The 20,375-nt window shown below is 39.3% G+C and overlaps 1 long non-coding RNA gene across 1 annotated transcript in view; it reads right to left on the reverse strand.

Moving 5' to 3' along the window:
• The window catches only part of LOC124717346, a 32,592-nt gene extending 12,625 nt beyond the window's left edge, over window positions 1-19,967 (reverse strand). Inside the window, exon 1 of the long non-coding RNA XR_007005740.1 lies at window positions 19,910-19,967. This is a non-coding gene — a long non-coding RNA (uncharacterized LOC124717346). The remainder of the gene's footprint in view (window positions 1-19,909) is intronic.
• Window positions 19,968-20,375: the final 408 nt, after the last annotated feature.

Genomic DNA, 20,375 nt, shown 5'->3' on the forward strand with positions numbered 1-20,375 from the left:
ACATATGTTTTTGCATAGGGTCCACCTTTAGCAAAATACAATTCTGTTTTTAACACAAACTTGTGTCCCAGTAGTTGCAGCATCTTCAGTGGGCATATATTTTATGGTTGTTAAAGATAAAGAATGTTCTTTATTGTTTGTATATATGTAACTATTAGTTTTTAAATTGTAATTACAGATATTTGAAAAAAAAACATAAAATTATGAATTCATACCTTTTTACTACATGGTGTGGTTTTTCTGATGTTATGTTTCTAGAGTGACTGTTTTGTTTCACAGTTTGTCATCTGCAACCACTTACACCTTAAGGTAGATAAATTGTTTAAGCCAAAATTATGATATATATATATATATATATATATATATATATATATATATATATATATATATATATATATATATATATATATATATATATATATATATATATATATATATATATATATATATATATATATATGTGTGTGTGTGTGTGTGTGTATGTGTGTGTGTGTGTGTGTGTGTGTGCGTGTGCGTGCGTGTGTGTGTGGGTGTCTATTTACGTTATGTTTCACTTACATTTTCTTTTCCCTCATCTTCAGCACTGTCAAACACTACATATTGGGCTGTCACTTTCACTGTCACTGTTCCACTGTTTACCACCTGTAAAAACAAACATGATGGACAGTGGAACAGTTGAAGGTGTAAAAACATGATGACTGACAGTGGAACAGTTGAACAGTTGAAGGTGATCCTGGCGGCTGTTCTGAATCTTTCAGAGGTGTCTGTGCATTTGTTAGTGTGTGTGTGTGTGGGGGGGGGGGGGGTGAGAGCTCTATAGGTTGGTTTTGTCTAATAATTCTTTGAGGGCAGGGAACGGAGTTCCATTTCAGAGAGCTGTGTATTCATTTATCACTTGGTTTCTTTCCACTATGGCTTTTTGTATCTGATAATTTTCTTCAATTATTTGTTTTTGTGGGGGGGGGGGGGGCTGTTGCTGCATTTGAGAATTTTAAAATCAGTGTTGATGTTTGTTGGGTTATGTTTCTTGTCCTTAAGGTGTTCAGCAAACCTGAAATGGCGGCTGTTACTTTTTAATGCTCTTCTGTGTTCTGTGTATCTGGTATTAAAGTTTCTGCTTGTCTCCCCTATATAAACTGATTTGCAGTCTTGACATGTTAGTTGGTAAATACCAGATGTGTTGTGTTTGTCTGTGCTTGCGTTGGTTGTCCTTAGTTTTCTGTGTTGAGTTGTCTGTCCTGTAGGCTATTTTTACCCCTTGTTTTTTTGAGTATGTTGCATATTCTGTTGACTGATTTGTTGTTGTAGGTGAGAGTGAACCACTTGTTTGACATTGTGGATGTTTCTTGTTCATGTGTGCTCATACATGTGTTCTGTGGTTGCAGATGACAAACTGTGAAACAAAACAGTCACTATAGAAACACAATACATCAGAAAAACCGCACTATGTGGTAAAAAGGTACGAATTCATAATATTACATTTTTTTTTCAAATATCTCTAATTACGATTTAAAAACTTATAGTTACACGTATAAAAACAGTAAATAACATTCCTTATCTTTAACAGCCATAAAATAAAATCCTACTGAAGATGTTGCAACTGCAGTGAAACATGTTTGGGTTAAAAAACAAAACTGTGTTTTGCTAAAGGTGGACCCTATCCAAAAGAAAATATGTATTGTTAAAGCAAACACGGAAAAAAGATCTTTAATCTCAAGATGATTATTTTGACATTCCAAGAAAGCTCTACAACAAATTCTGGAACACCATAGCAAAGTTACATCAGACTATTTTAAACGTAAAATTCATTAGAATTTGTCTTTCACAAAATATAATACCTAACTATACACATGTAAATGTAAACAGTATGTCATCTGCAGCTCATCATGCCAAACACAAAGCTGAAATTAAGTGGCTGAAGCACGAAATTAGATACCTACTCAACTCAATAATTGACTATTCAAAATTCACCTGGAACTAGGAAATCACCTTAAAATCTTTGAAATATTTAATAATATCATGAAGGCAGTGAAACAAAACACAGAAACACAAATAAAATCAAAATGGAATAAACAACAAACAACAAAAACTAAACACTCTTTTAAAACAAAACAAAGTTGTTGCACATAAAAATAGAAAGCATGTCTGGTCAACCTTACTGACATACAACTAAGTAACCAAGAAATAAATTTTCTAGAAAAGGACCCAAAATACAATGTCAACACACACGTCACACACAAGACAGTGGAGAATCTTATCACAGAAATTGAGTACATCATGAAACAACAAGAAAGAAACAATAACACAAACTTCAATGCAGGTCTGACAAGAGAATTAGTCACAGAAGAAATAAGATGCATAATAAAGGAAAACAAAAACAGCATATTGGCAGGAACAAAAACTGAAGAAGAAAAAACCTCCAGAAAAATAAAGGACAAACTTAAAAACAATGAGGTCAATGAGGTGCTCATCACGAGATCAGACAAGGGCAGCACCATGCTAATAATAAAACAGGATGAATACAAGGTAAAAACCTTAAAATTTGTGGAAGACAACAACATAACAAAGCTAAGCAGTGACCCAACACAAAGATACCAGAAAAACACACTAACACTCCTAAAAATATCTCACACATACTCACAAATCAGAAAGCAAAATGGCTGGAACAAAAGAACCCCCAAGCACCCACACTGAAAAGCCTACTAAAGCTCCACAAGGACGGCATTCTGCTACTCCCTGTTGCCAATTCCAGAAGTACACTCACATACCACTTAGCCAGAGAAATACATACATACTTACAGAAACATTACATATACACAAATATCAGAAGCATAGACAACACTGAAGAACTGATACAACAAATCAAAGACATCAGCATACTCACAACAGCCACACTCTCATCATTTGACATCACATCCATGTACCCCAATATCCTCACCATAGAAACCATCAACACCATCAAACAACAATTAGAAGAACAAGCCAAGATTCCCAAACCCCACATAAAAGAAATAAGCAGTCTAAAACTAATCACAGAGCAGAACTATTTCTCATTTGACAATCAGTTCTACTTACAAGAAGATGGGCTTCCAATGGGGTCATCAGTCAGTGGACTCCTAGCCATCATTTTTCTCAATCACATTGAAAATAAAATATTTGAAACAATAGTAAGACCCAGACAATACTGGATAATATATTGGTACCATTATGTAGATGACATCGTATGCCTTCTAGACGAAACACCAAGTTGCAACCAACAACTCCACAGTGATATAAACAAAGTACACCCAAAAATAAAATTCACCATAGAAACAGAACATGACAAAAGGTTAAACTTCTTTGACCTCAAAATATACAGACACAACAATCAGCACCAATTCTCTGTATTCAGGAAAGTGACCACCACCAGCACAGCCATTCACAAAGATTCTAATCATCTAATTACAAACAAACTAGCCAGCTTCCAATATATGCTAGACAGACTGAACAAAACCTCACTCACTGATAACAACTACAGGATTGAATTACGGACAATTGGACAAATAGCAGTAGAGAATGGATATGACAGAAACACTATAGATTATCTGAACCACAATATTAAGACAAAATTGAAACGGACACATAACACACAAAAACAAAAGCCTCCTCATCAACTTACAAGTGCACAGAACACACATATGAGCAAACATGAAAAAGAAACACCCACAATGACAAACAATTGGCTCATTCTCACCTACAACAACAAAGCTGTCCACAGAATATGCAACATACTCAAAAAAACAAGGGGTAAAAATAGCCTACAGGACAGACAACTCAACACAGAGAAAACTAAGGACAACCAACACAAACACAGACAAACACAACACATCTGGTATTTACTAACTAACATGTCAATACTGCAAATCAGTTTATATAGGGGAGACAAGCAGAAACTTTAATACCAGATACACAGAACACAGAAGAGCATTAAAAAGTAACAGCTTTCATTCCACATTCGCTGAACACCTTATGGACAAGAAACATAAACCAAGAAACATCAACAATGATTTGAAAATTTTCAAATGCAGCAACAGCCCCCCACAAAAACTAATAATTGAAGAAAATTATCAGATACAAAAAGCCATAGTGAAAGGAAAACAAGTGATAAATGAATACACAGCTCTCTGAAATGGAACTCTGTTCCTTGCCCTCAAAGAATTATTAGACAAGACCAAACTATAGAGCTCTCATCCCTCCCAGCCCCCCCCTCCCTCCCCACACACACACACATAAAAAAATCCTCAAACCTACTATCACTTTCTCTCTCTCTCTCTCTCTCTCTCTCTCTCTCTCTCTCTCTCTCTCTCTCTCTCTCTCTCTCTCTCACACACACACACACACACACACACACACACACACACACACACACACACATACAAACACAGCCAGAAATAATTAATTTCAGGCATAGAAATAACAATTTTTCAAATTGTAAATTTGGCTTAAACAACTTATCTACCTTAAGGTGTAAGTGGTTGCAGATGACATACTGTGAAACAAAACAGTCATTGTAGAAACACAATACATCAGAAAAACCGCACCATGTGGTAAAAAGGTATGAATTCATAATTTTATGTTTTTTCAAATATCTGTAATTATGATTTAAAAACTATTAGTTACATGTATACAAACAGTAAAGAACATTCTTAATTTAATAGCCATAAAATAAAATCCCACTGCAGATGCTGCAACTGTGCGGAAACATGTTTGGGTTAAAAAGCGAAATTGTGTTTTGCTAAAGGACCCTATCCAAAAATGTATGTACAAATTCAAGTGTTTAGGAAATCCATTATGAAGGTGTTGCATTGTACAGAAGTAAAATATGGATGAAAAATAGTTTAGACAAGAAGAGGATTCAAGCTTTTGAAATTTGATGCTACAGAAGAATGCTGAATGATAGGTGGATAGGTCATGTAACTAATGAAACGGTACTGAATAGAATCAGGGAGAAAAGAAATTTTTGGTGCTACATGACTACAATTAAGGGATCTGTTGATAGGAGACATTGTGAGACATCAAGTGACCACTAATTTAATATTGGAGGGATGTCTGGGAGCTAATAATTGTAGAGGGAGACCAAGAGATGAATACAGTAAGCAATTTCAGAAGGATGTAGGTTGCAATATTTATTCAGATACGAAGAGGCTTGCACAGGATAGAGTAGCCTGGAAGCCTGCATCAAACCAGCCTTTGGAGAGAAGACCACATCAATGGAAAGTGCATTAGATATATAGTTAAGTTCTGCTGTTTTAGAAACTTAAATAGAAAAGTGAAAGAAGACTTATGTCAGAGAGTTGAAGACAGCAGTAAGACTTTGCATTTCAAAATGTGTCGTATAATACCAAGAGCATTGAATGACTCAATAACCTCTGATTTAGGCTGACCTGACCTGACATGGCTATGCCATTCAGACCAAAGTTGATTTTGGTAGACAAACAAACTCATGGGATGCAAAGGGAGCTCAACAGTATAGCTGACGCAGACCGGCAGGACCGGCTAGGTCCTGCAAGGGGTCTGAGATAATAAGACAAGTTTATTTCAGGATTATTAGTCAGCCTGACTTTGGAAAGCATTGGGGTGGCATTAAAGGTGTATTTATATCTGAAAATAGTAAAAGTGCTTCAATACAGCTACTGCAAAAAGAACAAGCAATTTGGTATCAAAGTGATGAACAATATAACAGCTGTGATCTCAAACCAACATGGGCAAAATGTAGAACATCAACTAAATGTATCAGGTATTTATTTATTCTTTATTGTATACAACAGTTTTTTAAAAATTGCCCTGTTACAATTTGAAGCTGTAACTAAATGCAATATTCTTAGATCAGTTGAAATTAATAATAACAAAAATTATATCTGAATATTTAAACACTGGTTTTGCCATGGAATGAACCTTGTAGACCATTGAAATAACATTTGAAAGTTTCTCTCACATACTGCTAGACACGCATTGATCTACTGAACGTGAAGAAAAGTCACGTTAAGTGCACTTTGTGTAAAGCCACCAGGAAATGGCAATGTTTTTTCATAGTTTTGAAGAAACTCGTACAGACTGGAAGCCTAAACAGTGATTGCTTTGTTTCTGACATTTGCCTTTGCCAGTGAAAGTGAACGTAGAATTGTGATAAGTGACAGCTTTCAGAATAATAGAAAAAGTTTTTGTAATTATAATACATCCTTCATTCTAAGTAGGACACAATTGTAACTTACTGCTCATCTACTCTGCCCACTGCATTTGGGAAATTCCATTATGTTTATTTTTTATTGGCTGCTGCTGTTAGGTGCTCAGAAGAAAGCTTCTTCCAATTGATATCATTAAACTGGCTATTTTTCCTGCTGTTGCAAGATGTTCTGTGAACTGTTCCCCAATTGAGTGAAATGACAGACCAAATGTCAAATACCTGAATGGAGGATAATGTTTAAATTAAGTCCTATTCAAATTAATGATGAAAGAGATAAATTTTGTTTTATTCTCTTGTGTGTGTGAAAATTAGAGTATACTTTTATGTTTTGCTATAGGTAAGGAAGCTCAAAAGTGTTGGGTTTCTCTGAGGGATATGTATGGGAGGAAGCTAAAGCCTCCAAAAGAATTAAAATCTAGGATTCTTTTGTGGCGGTGTTCGTAGCGACAAACACTTGGCTGTAGAAATGGCTTACGAAGTCACCGCCACACTTTTAATAGCGGACCGACCGGTCCGCTGGAACAGTGAACAGAAAGATGAAAGCCCAAACACTCATATTAAATAAAAGTCGGTACTTATCTTTTATTAATGAAGATACAGTAACACAGTAGTGAACTCGGTGTCTACAGAAATCTGTCTAGTTCGAGTCGGAGCGGCTAGGTCAGCGTCGGCTGACGACAAACAACAACTCTGCTGCGATGAACACACAACTGACTACCAAGTACACAATTCGGAGGTGAGTATACAACTGAGCGGCGAATACAGAACTGTCCTAGCGCTCGCGACTCCAGCGCTTAAGAAGCCAGAAGCCAGCGGTGGCGCGCGCAGACTTGCGGCGATTTCCTGTATCGCTGGCGCTGCTTATGCGGACGGCGTCCGGACTTTGATGCTGCCAACCTTTTGGCAGCGGGCGCGGTTGGCATTACTGCCTAGGATATAACACTCCTCCCCCCCAAATCGCCGCACCGTCGTTGAATAGTGACGTGGCGAGCGTCGACGGCGGGGGAGGGGTCTGGCCGCAGGCGTAGCAGAAGAGACTGGGGCGGAGACTGTTGTCGGTGGCAGTCCCCGGTCCGCACCCCAGCATTGGCTGCGCGGGGCCTCGGGAAACACCGACTGAAAACCGAGGTCAGGGTGCACGCCTGTGACCATGGGCGCAGCTTCTGGTACTGGACGCGACGGGGCGTCGGGACCCACGAAGAGAGGCAGCGTCTCCTGACGCTGCGTCGACGGCTGCTGAGTGGGAGCCGGACAAGGCGCTGCGGTGTCAGACTCCTTGGGGGTGCCCAAGGAAAGCGGCTGCAGGACAGGCTGCACAGCCACCGCTTGGGAAGGCGGCCCGGCTGAGGGGTCGACGTCCATCAGCTCCAAAGGCGGTGGCGACTGAAGAGGGACCGCAGGCGCCGGAGCGACCACCTGGGGCGCTCCCAGATGAAGCTGCGCGGGAGGCATCAACAGGACGGGCTGTCGGCGTGGTAGCGGCGACGGCTGCTGCTGCTGCTGCCCTGAGGGCGGCAGCGAAGTCAGAAGGCGCGGCTGGAACCCGCCGCGGACCAAATCTGTGGACAAAGAACGAGCGGCAGAATCCGGCCTCCTGTGCACCCCAGTAGCACCTTTAACAGTATAAAAACCGCGACCCTGGACACTTATCACGGTACCACGTTCCCAACGACGGCGACCGTGATAAACTCTAAAAAAAAACGGCGTCGTTGCGCTGAAAACGCGTGCGATGCTCAGAAGCGGCGGGTCGATCCGGGGGGGTGCAACAACCGTAGTAGGGTGCAATGACGACGGCCGTGGAGAAGCTCCGCAGGCGAAGGCCGTCGCGTGGCGTGGTCCGGTACGACGACAGGAACGTGATGAGGGCCTGCTGACGAGAGTGCGTAGCACGAAGGCGGTCCATATGATCCTTGAATGTGCGTACAAAACGTTCCGCTGCACCATTCGATTGAGGGTGGAACGGCAGAGTAACAACATGGCGAATGCCATTGACAGAACAAAAACTTTCAAATTCAGCAGAGGTAAATTGTGGACCATTGTCAGACACTAAAACTTCTGGAAGACCCTCAATACAAAAAATTGAAGTCAACGCCTGTATAGTTTGTGCAGACGTTGTAGACTGCATGGGCACAACAAACGGAAAATGACTAAATGCATCTATCACGATGAGCCAACGAGAATTCCGATATGGACCAGCGAAATCAATATGTACTCGCTGCCAGGGACCGGCAGGGCGTGCCCACTCAAAATAGCGTTGAGGCGGAGCAGCTTGGTGTTCGGCACACGTCGAACAATCTGTAGACATCTGCTTATCAATGCCGATCCATGTACAATGACGGCGGGCAAGCTGCTTGGTGCGGACCACTCCCCAATGACCTTGATGCAACAAGTCGAGGACCTTGGATTGGAGCACTTGGGGAACCACTACACGAAGCTGGTCATTCTCGGTGCGTAACAGCAAAACTCCGTGCGAAACAGACAACAGATGACGTTGCGGATAATAGCGACGAACCACAGGATCCGATATGTCCTTTGCCTTGGACGGCCAACCACGTTGAACAAAACGTAATAGTAAACTCAGATGAGGATCCGTAGCTGTCTCACGTGCCACCTGACGATAATCAATCGGAAAATCCCGGAGGGATTGATGCTCATCGGCGTCAATCTGATGGCAAGAGTCGTCAGAGGAATCGAAGACATCATCCACAGCAATCGGCAATCTAGAAAGCGCGTCAGCGTTTGCATGCTGAGCTGTAGGGCGATACAGTATCTCATACTGGTATTGTGATAACAAAAGAGCCCAACGTTGTAGTCTCTGAGCTGTCCGCTGAGGAACTGGTTTAGACGGATGAAACAGTGACGTCAGGGGCTTGTGATCTGTTACTAAATAGAATGGTCTACCATAGAGGTAGTGATGGAATTTTGTGACACCGAACACAATAGCCAACGCTTCCTTGTCCAATTGGCTATAATTACACTGAGCTTTGTTTAGCAATTTAGATGCGAACACAATAGGACGTTCGGTGTTACCGACTCGGTGAGACAACACAGCACCGAGGCCGAAAGAAGAGGCATCACAAGCTAACACCAGAGGCTTGTTAGGGTCGTAATGGACCAGACAACGATCATTCAATAAAGCCTCTTTAAGCTGCTGAAAGGCTGATTGGCAATCAGCTGACCACACAAACGGAACATTCTTACGGCGGAGACGATGCAACGGTGCAGCAATCTGTGATGCATTAGGTATAAACCTAATATAATATGTCAATTTGCCAAGAACTGCTTGCAATTCATGCAGATTGCGAGGGGCGGGCAAATCACGAATAGCTGCTAAATGTGACTGGGAGGGATGAATGCCTTGAGCATTAATAACATGTCCCAGATACTCCATCTCCGTAAGGAAAAATGAACATTTATCGATGTTGCAACGTAGGCCTGCCTGAGACAATACTTTAAACAAACACTCCAAATTACGGAAATGTTCAGCAGGCGTCCGACCGGACACAACAATATCGTCTAAACAGTTGCAACACGATGGCACATTAGCCAGAAGTTGTGACAAAAAACGCTGAAAAACAGCTGGAGCTGACGCACAACCAAAAGGCAAACGCAGAAAACGGAACAACCCCAACGACGTGTTTATGACAAAATACTGTTGTGATTGCTCGTCGAGGGGCAATTGCAAATATGCTTCACGGAGATCAATTTTGGAAAAGAAACGAGCTTCCCCTAACTTATCCATCAGCTCGTCTGGTCTAGGCAAAGGAAAAGAATCAATGACAGTCTGAGGATTAACTGTCGACTTAAAATCAGCACACAAACGTAACTTGCCAGACGGTTTCTTTATAATAACTAAGGGAGAAGCCCACTGGCTCGCTGAAACGGGTTGAATAACACCGTTGTTTTGCCAACGACGAAGTTCATCTTCTACAGGTGCCCAGAGGGCGTGAGGCACTGGACGAGCACGACAAAATCGAGGCTGAGCATTATCGTTTAACGTAATATGAGCGGCAAAGTTCGCAGCACAACCTAGTTCGTCTTTAAATATGTCACTGTATCGTTTACACAACTCGGTGATGCTGTCTTGAGGAACAACAACAGAATCAATTTGCAACACATTGTCTTGGATAGACAGGCCAAACAAGTCAAAACAGTCTAATCCGAAAATGTTTACACTGTCTGTAGCGCGGAGCACTGTGAATGAAACTGTTTTTGTATTGCCACGGAATGTGGCTGGCACGCTACATACACCTAACACAGGAATTCGTTCTCCACTATAAGTAGCCAAAGAATGTTTTGCCAATGAAAGTTTAGGGTGGCCGATAGCCGCATACGTAGCACTATTTATGAGAGTCACAGACGCACCAGTGTCTAATTGAAAATTGAAGGTCTTATCCTGGATGCGTAGCTTCACAAATAGTTTATTACACTGTCTCTGGATCGGTGCAGTGGAGGCGGAAGACACAAAATCAGCGCGTTTAGCACGTGTCCGCTGCTTACGACAACTCGTGGGTTGGGCGGGCGGAACAACAACTCCCACTTCACTTGCAGTCTGTACATTACTTTTTACAGCGTTTGAATTACGCTTGGGTCGCATAGCAGAGGGCTGGGTGGGTGGCTTATTGCGAACAAGTTTATTACCCACACGAACCGTGGAAGAGTCTTTAAACGCGACCTTCTGGGCGGGCTGGCTTTGAAGAACATGAATATCCATGGGCTGGGCAGCACTAGAATTGTTCTTGCGTTTACGCAAACAAACAGTCTGGATGTGTCCTTTCCTTTGACAAAAGTGACAAACCGCGTTTCTCAATGGGCAACGTTCACGAGGATGAGCAAGAACACACTTAGGGCAAGACTTAACTTTATCATTTTGCACACGCGGCTGACGAATGTGTTTAACATGACGCAGCCGGCTAGTGTTTACAGTCTGACTCTGCCGGTGGGGCCGCGGGCGTGACATAACTTGCTTAGCACAGGCAATTTGAGAAATACATGGCTGATCTAACTCACACTCAGCATAGTCAAAAGTATCTTGGGCTTCAATGATGTTCATCACAGTCTCTAATGACGGGTCAGGTAACTTTAAGATAGCAGCACGAATACGAGAATCTGCAATGTTTTGCGTAATAGCGTCTCGTAACATGACATCACTGTAGGAAACTCCACACACACAATTAAATCGGCACTGACGGGTGAGGCCCCGTAAATCTGTTAACCACTGTTTATTAGATTGATGTGGCAGTTTCTTTAATCTGAAGAACTTGAATCTGGCTGCTGCCACATGAACTCGCGACTCGAAATACTCAGCAAGCTTGTTAACAACAACGTCATAGTCTAAAGCTTCTGGCTGGGATTCCGGGAACAACTTACAAAGTAGTCGATAGATTTCCACGCCTGCAGTGGAAATTAAATAAGGCTGCCGCTCAGTACCTGTGATTTTGTAGACTGTCATTCTTCTCTGGATTCATCAAAAGCCCGGAACTGTGGTGCTGCCTGTGCTTGTTCCTTTTGTGTTGGAGGATTAGCCGCTTGTTTGGCGATTGCTTCCACCAGACTTTGTATTTGCTGACTCTGTAACAAGATCAACTGTTGTAATTCGGCAGACATAGTGAACACAAATTAAACCAGCCCCCCAAAATTTTATCGCTATAATTAGTAGAACCAGAAACAAGTTGAACCAGCCCTGCACACGAGTTCGGAAGTCCTCGTCGCCAGTTTTGTGGCGGTGTTCGTAGCGACAAACACTTGGCTGTAGAAATGGCTTACGAAGTCACCGCCACACTTTTAATAGCGGACCGACCGGTCCGCTGGAACAGTGAACAGAAAGATGAAAGCCCAAACACTCATATTAAATAAAAGTCGGTACTTATCTTTTATTAATGAAGATACAGTAACACAGTAGTGAACTCGGTGTCTACAGAAATCTGTCTAGTTCGAGTCGGAGCGGCTAGGTCAGCGTCGGCTGACGACAAACAACAACTCTGCTGCGATGAACACACAACTGACTACCAAGTACACAATTCGGAGGCGAGTATACAACTGAGCGGCGAATACAGAACTGTCCTAGCGCTCGCGACTCCAGCGCTTAAGAAGCCAGAAGCCAGCGGTGGCGCGCACAGACTTGCGGCGATTTCCTGTATCGCTGGCGCTGCTTATGCGGACGGCGTCCGGACTTTGATGCTGCCAACCTTTTGGCAGCGGGCGCGGTTGGCATTACTGCCTAGGATATAACAGATTCAGACAAAGATTCTGGGTAAGTGGACATTCTTTAAAGACCTGGATTTTTTTGAGATACTATGATCCCTAGATGGGCTTAAGGAAACTTTGATTCCCAGGATTAATCTTCTCTTCTGTCTTAATTGTGCTTCATGTAATGCTAAGACATCTGAAGATCAAGCTTTGTCAATAGACTCGAGGAAATACAAAACAGAAGATACAGATGACCATTAAAGCATTTGTACTCAAGAGAAAAGTTCCAGTGAACATATAAATTAAAAAATGTCTGAATTGCAGATGAAACAGTAAAAAGCAAAGAAAGAGTGTGGAACAGATAGTGCTAGAATTACAAGAGTGTAAAGTACAGCATCTAGAAAAGCACTTTGAAACTAAGGTATATGATCAAAATGATAATGAGGGTTACCCCAGCGAGTCTTCTGCTGTCCATAAGAAAAATAACTGACATGAAAAAATTCAATTTAAAAATAGAGATTTTCTGTACAGTTACAAAACAGGCAAAGAAAAAATCTTATTGCGTCAATGAGGAGGAAAATTTTCAAATTGGCAATTATACATCACAAGACCACGACTACAGAGCTACTAAGACAAAGGTTCCATTTCCAGACATAATTCTCATAACTGGAGGTACTGAAGGTACAGACAGAATTACTGCATTGTGTGTAGTGAATGCAAATGAACTGTTGGTGGTGTAGAATAAATAACTTTTACTGTGTAATATATTTACATCAAAGTTATCATTAAAAGTATATAAAGTTTGTTTCATAATTTTTTTTATATATATTTCAGTTCTAGTGTGACAGTGTTTATCTGGAGTGTAGCCTTGCATGGAAGTGAAGTGTGGATGGTACTCATTCTAGAGAAGACGAGAATATAAGCTTTCGAAGTGCAGCACTACAGAAGAATTCTACAAATTAGATGCATAAATCAAATAATTGTTAAAGAAATTCTGAATTGTATTGGAGAGTAAAGAAATTAATGGTACAACTTGACTAAGAGTAGGAATAGGTTAGTAGGACAAGTCTCAAGAAATTATTTCAATGTGAACTGGGATTGTGTTGTTATCAGGAGGTCGAGCAAAGAGTGGGGATATTGATCCTATGGAACATTGTGGAGTGCTAATGAAACATCGATTAATAATCAATTATTAGTGAGAATTTTACAATAACTTCGTCTTCTTCCCGGTAGCACCTAGCAGCAACTCATCTGACCAGGCCACTGTTTTCCAGATGTCTTCAGTCGGTATGACCATGAGCCCAGGAGAGGCCCTGCAGGCAATGTGCTGTTAGCAAAGATATTCGCATCGGACATCTGCAGCCATAGCCTGTTAACACCAAATTTCACTGTACTGTCGTAACAGATACATTCGTCATATGTCCCACATTGATTTCTGCTTTTATTTTACACAGTGTTGCTTGTCTGTTGGCCCTGACAACTCTACTCAAATGCCACTGCTCTTAGTTGTTAAATGAAAGCCATTGGCCACTGCATTGTGTGTGGTGAGAGGTAATGCCTGAAATTTGGTATTCTCTGCACACTCTTGACACTGTGAATCTCAGAAAATTGAATTCCATAATGATTTCCAAAATGGAATGTCCCATGTATCTAGTTCAATCTACCATTCTCTGTTCAAGGTCTGTTGATTTCCATTGTGCGGCCATAGTCGCGTCTGAGTACAAATGACGTCTCCGCCAAGACACTGCCCTTTTATATCTTGTGTACACAATACTACCACCATCTGTATATGTGCATATCACTAGCCCATGACTTTTGTCACCCCTGTGTATAAATAGTGCATATTTATAACATAAATACTATGCATTTAGTGAAGACAAATAATTTTACCTTAATGTCAGAGACAGCTTCTCTTCCACCAAAATGCACACACTTTAATTACTGCTTGAAATCGGATCTTGTTTCATCTTATCTAAAATGTAATTAAATATGTCAATTTTAAGCATGTGGTACTCCTGAAAGAAAAGAAATTCAGTTTTTTTAAAAAATAACTTTCCACTACCATTGTCATGGTAAAATTCATGTACTCAAACTTGTTTCTTCCAAGCTAAATATAAATCAGCATTTGACTCAGTAGAAAAGTCAGGCATTTCATCCAAATCAGTCATCTTGTAAGCTTATCTAATAGCAGTGACAGCATATGTATCCATTACAGGACCTCACTCAAAAATGTCGGGTCACATCTGGTGAAGTGGTGGTAGTATTGTCAGGACTACTGTATGCACTGACTTCCAGCTCAGGTCATATTGGGCCAGGTTCCATGTCCAGTTGTATGCCTAGCCTTATTTGGCCCTTTACCAAAATGTAGATGTGGTGTAACTTGCATTTTTGTGAGAATTGAATGTTAGTCAAAATGGATCATTTTATGTCTTTATTAAATAGCAAGTAAGACCATAGCAGTTAATTGCTTAAGAGATTATTTTGCAGATCTTGGAAAATTGAAATGAATGCTTTCTGATAATGGTACACAATTTAATATAAAACTTCTAAATACCATTCTTCAGAAAGTGTAATGCAGTACATGGAGTACATGGGAAGACTTTATCATTTGTATTGCTCAAGTAGATATACTACCTATGCTCAAGTGATACCAAAATTAGAAGTTGTTTTAAATGAATTACCTCATTTTTTTCTAGACTCTCACCAGTGTAGATATTAAATAGAAAATTTATTGGAGAACTGTTATTGAAGTTATTTAAATGGCCAGATGTTATTCAACATAAGACAATATTCATAAATGTATGGAGAAGGAATTAAATAAAGATGCCTAAGTAAGAGAAAAGGAACGTAATCATAATGGTGTAACACCTGATTTCAAGAGGGAGGATATGTTGCTGGTCGAGGTTTACCGCCCTAGTTAAAATATAAAAAGGAAACTAGCAAGTTTTTTCCATAGATATAGTGTTCCTTGTAAAGTGGTGGATGTTCCACACCCTAAAGCAGTGTTTCTTGTAGATCCATGTAGTGACAAGGAATAATGGTTACATGACACACATATGGTCAAAAGTTTCATAAATTTAAAGAAAGTCTGTGGGGGATCCACATTCTTTGTGAATTTTGTATTGTGATGCTTACAAGGACCAAAGCTGATTATTGTATTTCCTCATACTTTGATTTCTGTACAAAAATCCTTTTCCACTATCCTACATACTTTATTTATATTGTCTTCTACTATCTGCAGATAACATCTTGATGTATTTTACAAAGAAAAATAAGCACTTAAAGTGTGAGGCAGCACTGTTTTTGTAATTTTTACAGATGTACCTCCTTGTGAACAAGTATTCGACATTGGTCTGAAATAGCAGGGTGTTCTGACCAATTTTTGGGAGCTGTGGGGCTGAAGCTGGCGATGCCCATTCTGTAGAATCAATGAACATGACTATCCTCTGTCCCACCAGTGAAATACCTCCAAGGAGGAGATCGTGGGATTGGGAGTGGTATCTGTCTTTGGGCTGTTGTCTTTCCTCCTTCAGTCCCAACACTCCTGCTTTTGTTTCTTTTCTTACTTTCCTTTTTTGGGTACCAGTTCTATGCTCCCTCTTTCCATATTCAGTAATCCTCATTCTGTGTGACCCTACCTATCTCCATCAGTTTGATCCCAAAGGAATTAATTTCCTTTGGAGAAATTTAGCAGGATCACTGGTTCACAAAGAGAAATTTGTACATGGTAACTCATAGAAATTTGTACATGGTAACTCATGTTGGAAGCATTACACATTATTTTACATGTTATTGAGTAACATACTATTATATGATTACATACCAATTAAATTTTTTCCCTGAAAATCAAAAAGCTAAGTAGTGATATGCTGTTGTAGGTTCCACAGTATTGTGTTAGCAACATCAGGATGACATTTTTGAGTGAGGTCCTGTAATGGATACATGCGCTGTCACTGCACTGAGAGAAGCTTTGAAGATGACTGATTTGGATGAAGTGACTAATTTTTCTACTGTGAGACAAATGTTGATTTATATTTAGCTTGGAAGAACAAGTCTGGGTATCTGTATTCAACCACAACATAGGTAGTGGAGAGCGTTTTTTTTAAACTGAATTTCCTGTTTTCACAAGGTGAAAGGCACTTGATTTACAAAGGGATTTATGATATGCTAACACCAAAGTTGTAAGAGTATTGTGAGTATTAATAGCAAGAAAAGTTAACATATCTTTTTCCTTAATGTCCTAATATCAGTTTTATAATGAGTAATGCATGGTTACTAAATGTTAACTGAACTAGTATACTTGTAAGTCAGTTCCAAATATTACTTGCCAAGGTGATGTAATTGGCTACTTGGAAGGTAGACATAAGGTAAAAATCATTCACCGAGGTATATGTTTAATATTAAAATTTAGAGCAAAACAATAAATGCAAAGAAAAGAGAGAGGTATGAAATTTTAACCAGGATTCTTTACTTTAATATATGGAACATGAAAAGAAATAGGGACACCATCTCTTTGAAAAATGTAGAACTGTGTATCTTATGTGTTTCTGAGGAAGAGGTGTCATTGATAGTTTCTGCAATGGTAGAATGATAATATTTTAGGGACATACTCCGTTGTCGTTTAATTTGAAACTTATTTGACTTGTAGAAGATGGCTGACTACAATTAACTATGGTGTTTTTGAAAAATGACAAAGTGTCTGAGTTACTGTGATTAAAATATGGAACTGTTATGAAATAAAATAATCACCATGTAAAAATTTAGGAAACTCCAAGATTATGAAGACCTCAAAATTTAATTCCACCTGAACAACCAGAATTCATTATGCCATCACAAAAGTGGCATGCCTAAAGAATTATATCTTATACTTAGTATCTGAAACAGAGCATCAGGTATACTGTGCCGCAGTTGCTTGCAAAGGAAAAAGTAATCACATGGTATAAAAAGCAAACTAAATAAAAGCTGTGGTAATTTTTTAAGTTTGTATGTATGTTAGGGAAAAAACCATTGGATGCAGACATAAATCACTATAAGGAATAACTGATGTAGGATGCATGGAAAAAGAAAATATAATGAGATAGTGATAAAACAAAGCAAGAATCAAAAGATACATTCTGAAAAGGGAAATAGAATGCTATAAGGCTGCAGTAAGCCGAGAATTAAAATAAAGTATGAAATAGACTTGTGAAGATTGTGTGCACAACTAAAACATATAAAGAAAGTATAATCAGTGAACGTATCAGAAGATCATTGGTCGTAAATGGGAGAATATGTGGTTTCAGATATCACACTGGAAAAGTGATGTATAACCCTATGTCTACAATGCTGACAACTGACCCTTGTGAACTATAAAAGACATAATAATTTCATACTTAGAAGAGTAAAACTGTTATGCATTTTTGTTATATATTGGCACTTGGCAATGTATCTGGAGGGACAACATGTGTTCGAGTTGGAATGACAATTGCATTAACTATGCAAGTGGCAGAACCAGTAAGGGCAATTTTGCACCCTGCACGGATTGTTGCCTCAGGCCTAAAAACTGCATTAGATCTATGGCAAGGTATAAGAAAAATGATGAAAACAAACAACAGATTTTTTAAAAATATGTATGGATGCCTTTGTAATGCTTAGATCTATCATGTTGACATGCACATGTGATGTAACCACAGAAAGAACTGTTTATTTTGAAGAGTTAATGTAAAATCATTCAAGACTATACAACAAACAGACCTGAGAGGTGTCATATTTATTTATGCAAGTGCATACTGTGCTAAATTCTTAACTTCCAACATTTACTGCATAACTCATTTATGAAATATGAGCTTTATCCATAATCATGATTAAAGGCGAGCTAAGTGATATTCAGAAACAACAGCTCCAGAGACAAATCATGCTCATGAGAAAATTAATCATTAACAACAGGAAAACTACAGCAAAAAGTGCAAATGGTTAAGCAGGAATGGCTGGAGAATGAATGCAAGGCTGTAGAAGCAGACACACATTTAGGGTATAGATAGGTTCTACTATAGGAAAACTAGAGAGCCCTTTGGAGAGAAAAGAAGCACTGTATGAATATTAAGAGGTTTTATGGCAAGATAGTTATAAGAAAAGAAGTAGACAATACAACGTGGAAGGTAAATATGAAATGGCTACCCAAAAGAAATTAACTTCAAGACAATACTATGTGCAGGAGAGAGGAAGTAAATGAAAATCAGCTGGAAGATATGATACTGCGAGGAGACTTTGAAATAGCATTGAAAGATTTTAAGTGGAAACAAGATCCCTGGCATAGACAACATTACCTCAGTTATTAAGTCTTTTGGAAAAGCCAGCCATGACAAAACTATTCCACCTGACTTGCAAGATACAGCAGGCAGGTGAAATACCTACAAAGTTCAAGAAAAAATGTATGGTAATAATTTCAGTTCTGGAGAAGGCAGCGACAAGCAGGTGTGAATATTGCCAAACTATTAGTTTAAAAAATCAGGATTGCAAAATGCTGATGTGAATTATTTACAGAATAATGGAAAAAAAAAATCAGGATAAGTGAGAGAAGTTCTCACGCACTGAGGGTTCCATAGAAACTTTGTTATTTATAAAGACAGTTCATCTATTGCATGAATTTAGAATCTTGACGATTGTTTGCTGTTATTTATATTGACAGGCAAGACATACATCTACTCATTCATGAGAAAAGGTATCTTAATAGAAGGATAGACATACAGGTTGGATAATAAATGATAAAAACATATTTTTCTCATGTGGTATAATAGCTGAGTAACAATTATCAGATTGTTCTCTTTGCTTGTAATGTGAAATCTTGCTTCTTGCTAAACTCGAGATCAACAAGTAGTCCTTCCCTGTAGATTTTGATGAAGGTGTATCAAAATCTGTGACATAAATGGCATTATGTTTCAAGTGCATTGAAATATAAGGTAAAATTTTTTGTAGCACTAAGGAACTGCAGATTTTAATATGTGACATAATTTTGAACTTCATACGTCTAACTGTTCCTGAGAAAAATCGGTGTTAACAGATGCTCAGACAGATATTCAGTCAGACGACAAATTTAAAAAAAATGTGTGATATAATTACAAATTAACAATTTTCTGATTTTTTTTCCATTGATCATAGTGTGAAACCTTGCTTCATGATTTTAGACTAATGGGAAGTGTCATGCAGGTTTTGATGAGTGAGTTTGTATCATAATATGTGACATCTTCAACTTTTGTGGTCCTGTCCTCCTCAGCTGCGCGTAATACTACGGTATATTGATAATTTTCACTTATGGACCGTCTGACAGCAACTGAATAAAACACAATTTTAGTGCCATACTCGTTTCGCCTTTATTTTCTGCAAGGCATCATCAGTGGCCTGGAATATGTACATATGTTAGCTATTTTATTTACATTTTTGTCACTGTGCCTATAGGTTATAAACAGTTCTGGTGGTTGGTATTTCCTATTAAGTAGTAATGTTTTGAACTGTACTTACAGGTTGCGTAGGCAGTTTCTTACATATTACGCTCCTGTTGCATTTTTGGTGTTGTTCTTCTTTCTATGAGCGCCAATTTGCTGTTTTTTCCACATTCCACAGCACTATGCACTGAACGCTTGTTTTAATGCAGTGTTTTGGTTTCTGTTGCCGACTGTCAAATGTTTTTGCCAAAGATCGAATATTACTGCCAAACTTATGAGTGTAACTATTGAAGTATCTGTGTGTTTTTTGGTGTGGTATTGATTTAATTTAATTTTATTGTATTTATTTTTGTTTTTTTCCTGTGTATGTGTGTGTGATATGTATTTTTTGTGCTGTGTTTGTGTCTCTGTCTGTATTTTGGTGTTATGTAACTTTCTTTTTTTTTTTTTTTTTTTGGGGTGGGGGGGGGGGGGGGTTGCTGTGTGTGTGTGTGTGTGTGTGTGTGTGTGTGTGTGTGTGTGTGTGTGTGTGTGTGTGTGTG

This window comes from Schistocerca piceifrons, chromosome 9, assembly GCF_021461385.2.
Source record: "Schistocerca piceifrons isolate TAMUIC-IGC-003096 chromosome 9, iqSchPice1.1, whole genome shotgun sequence".
Classification (NCBI taxonomy): Eukaryota; Metazoa; Arthropoda; class Insecta; order Orthoptera; family Acrididae; genus Schistocerca; species Schistocerca piceifrons.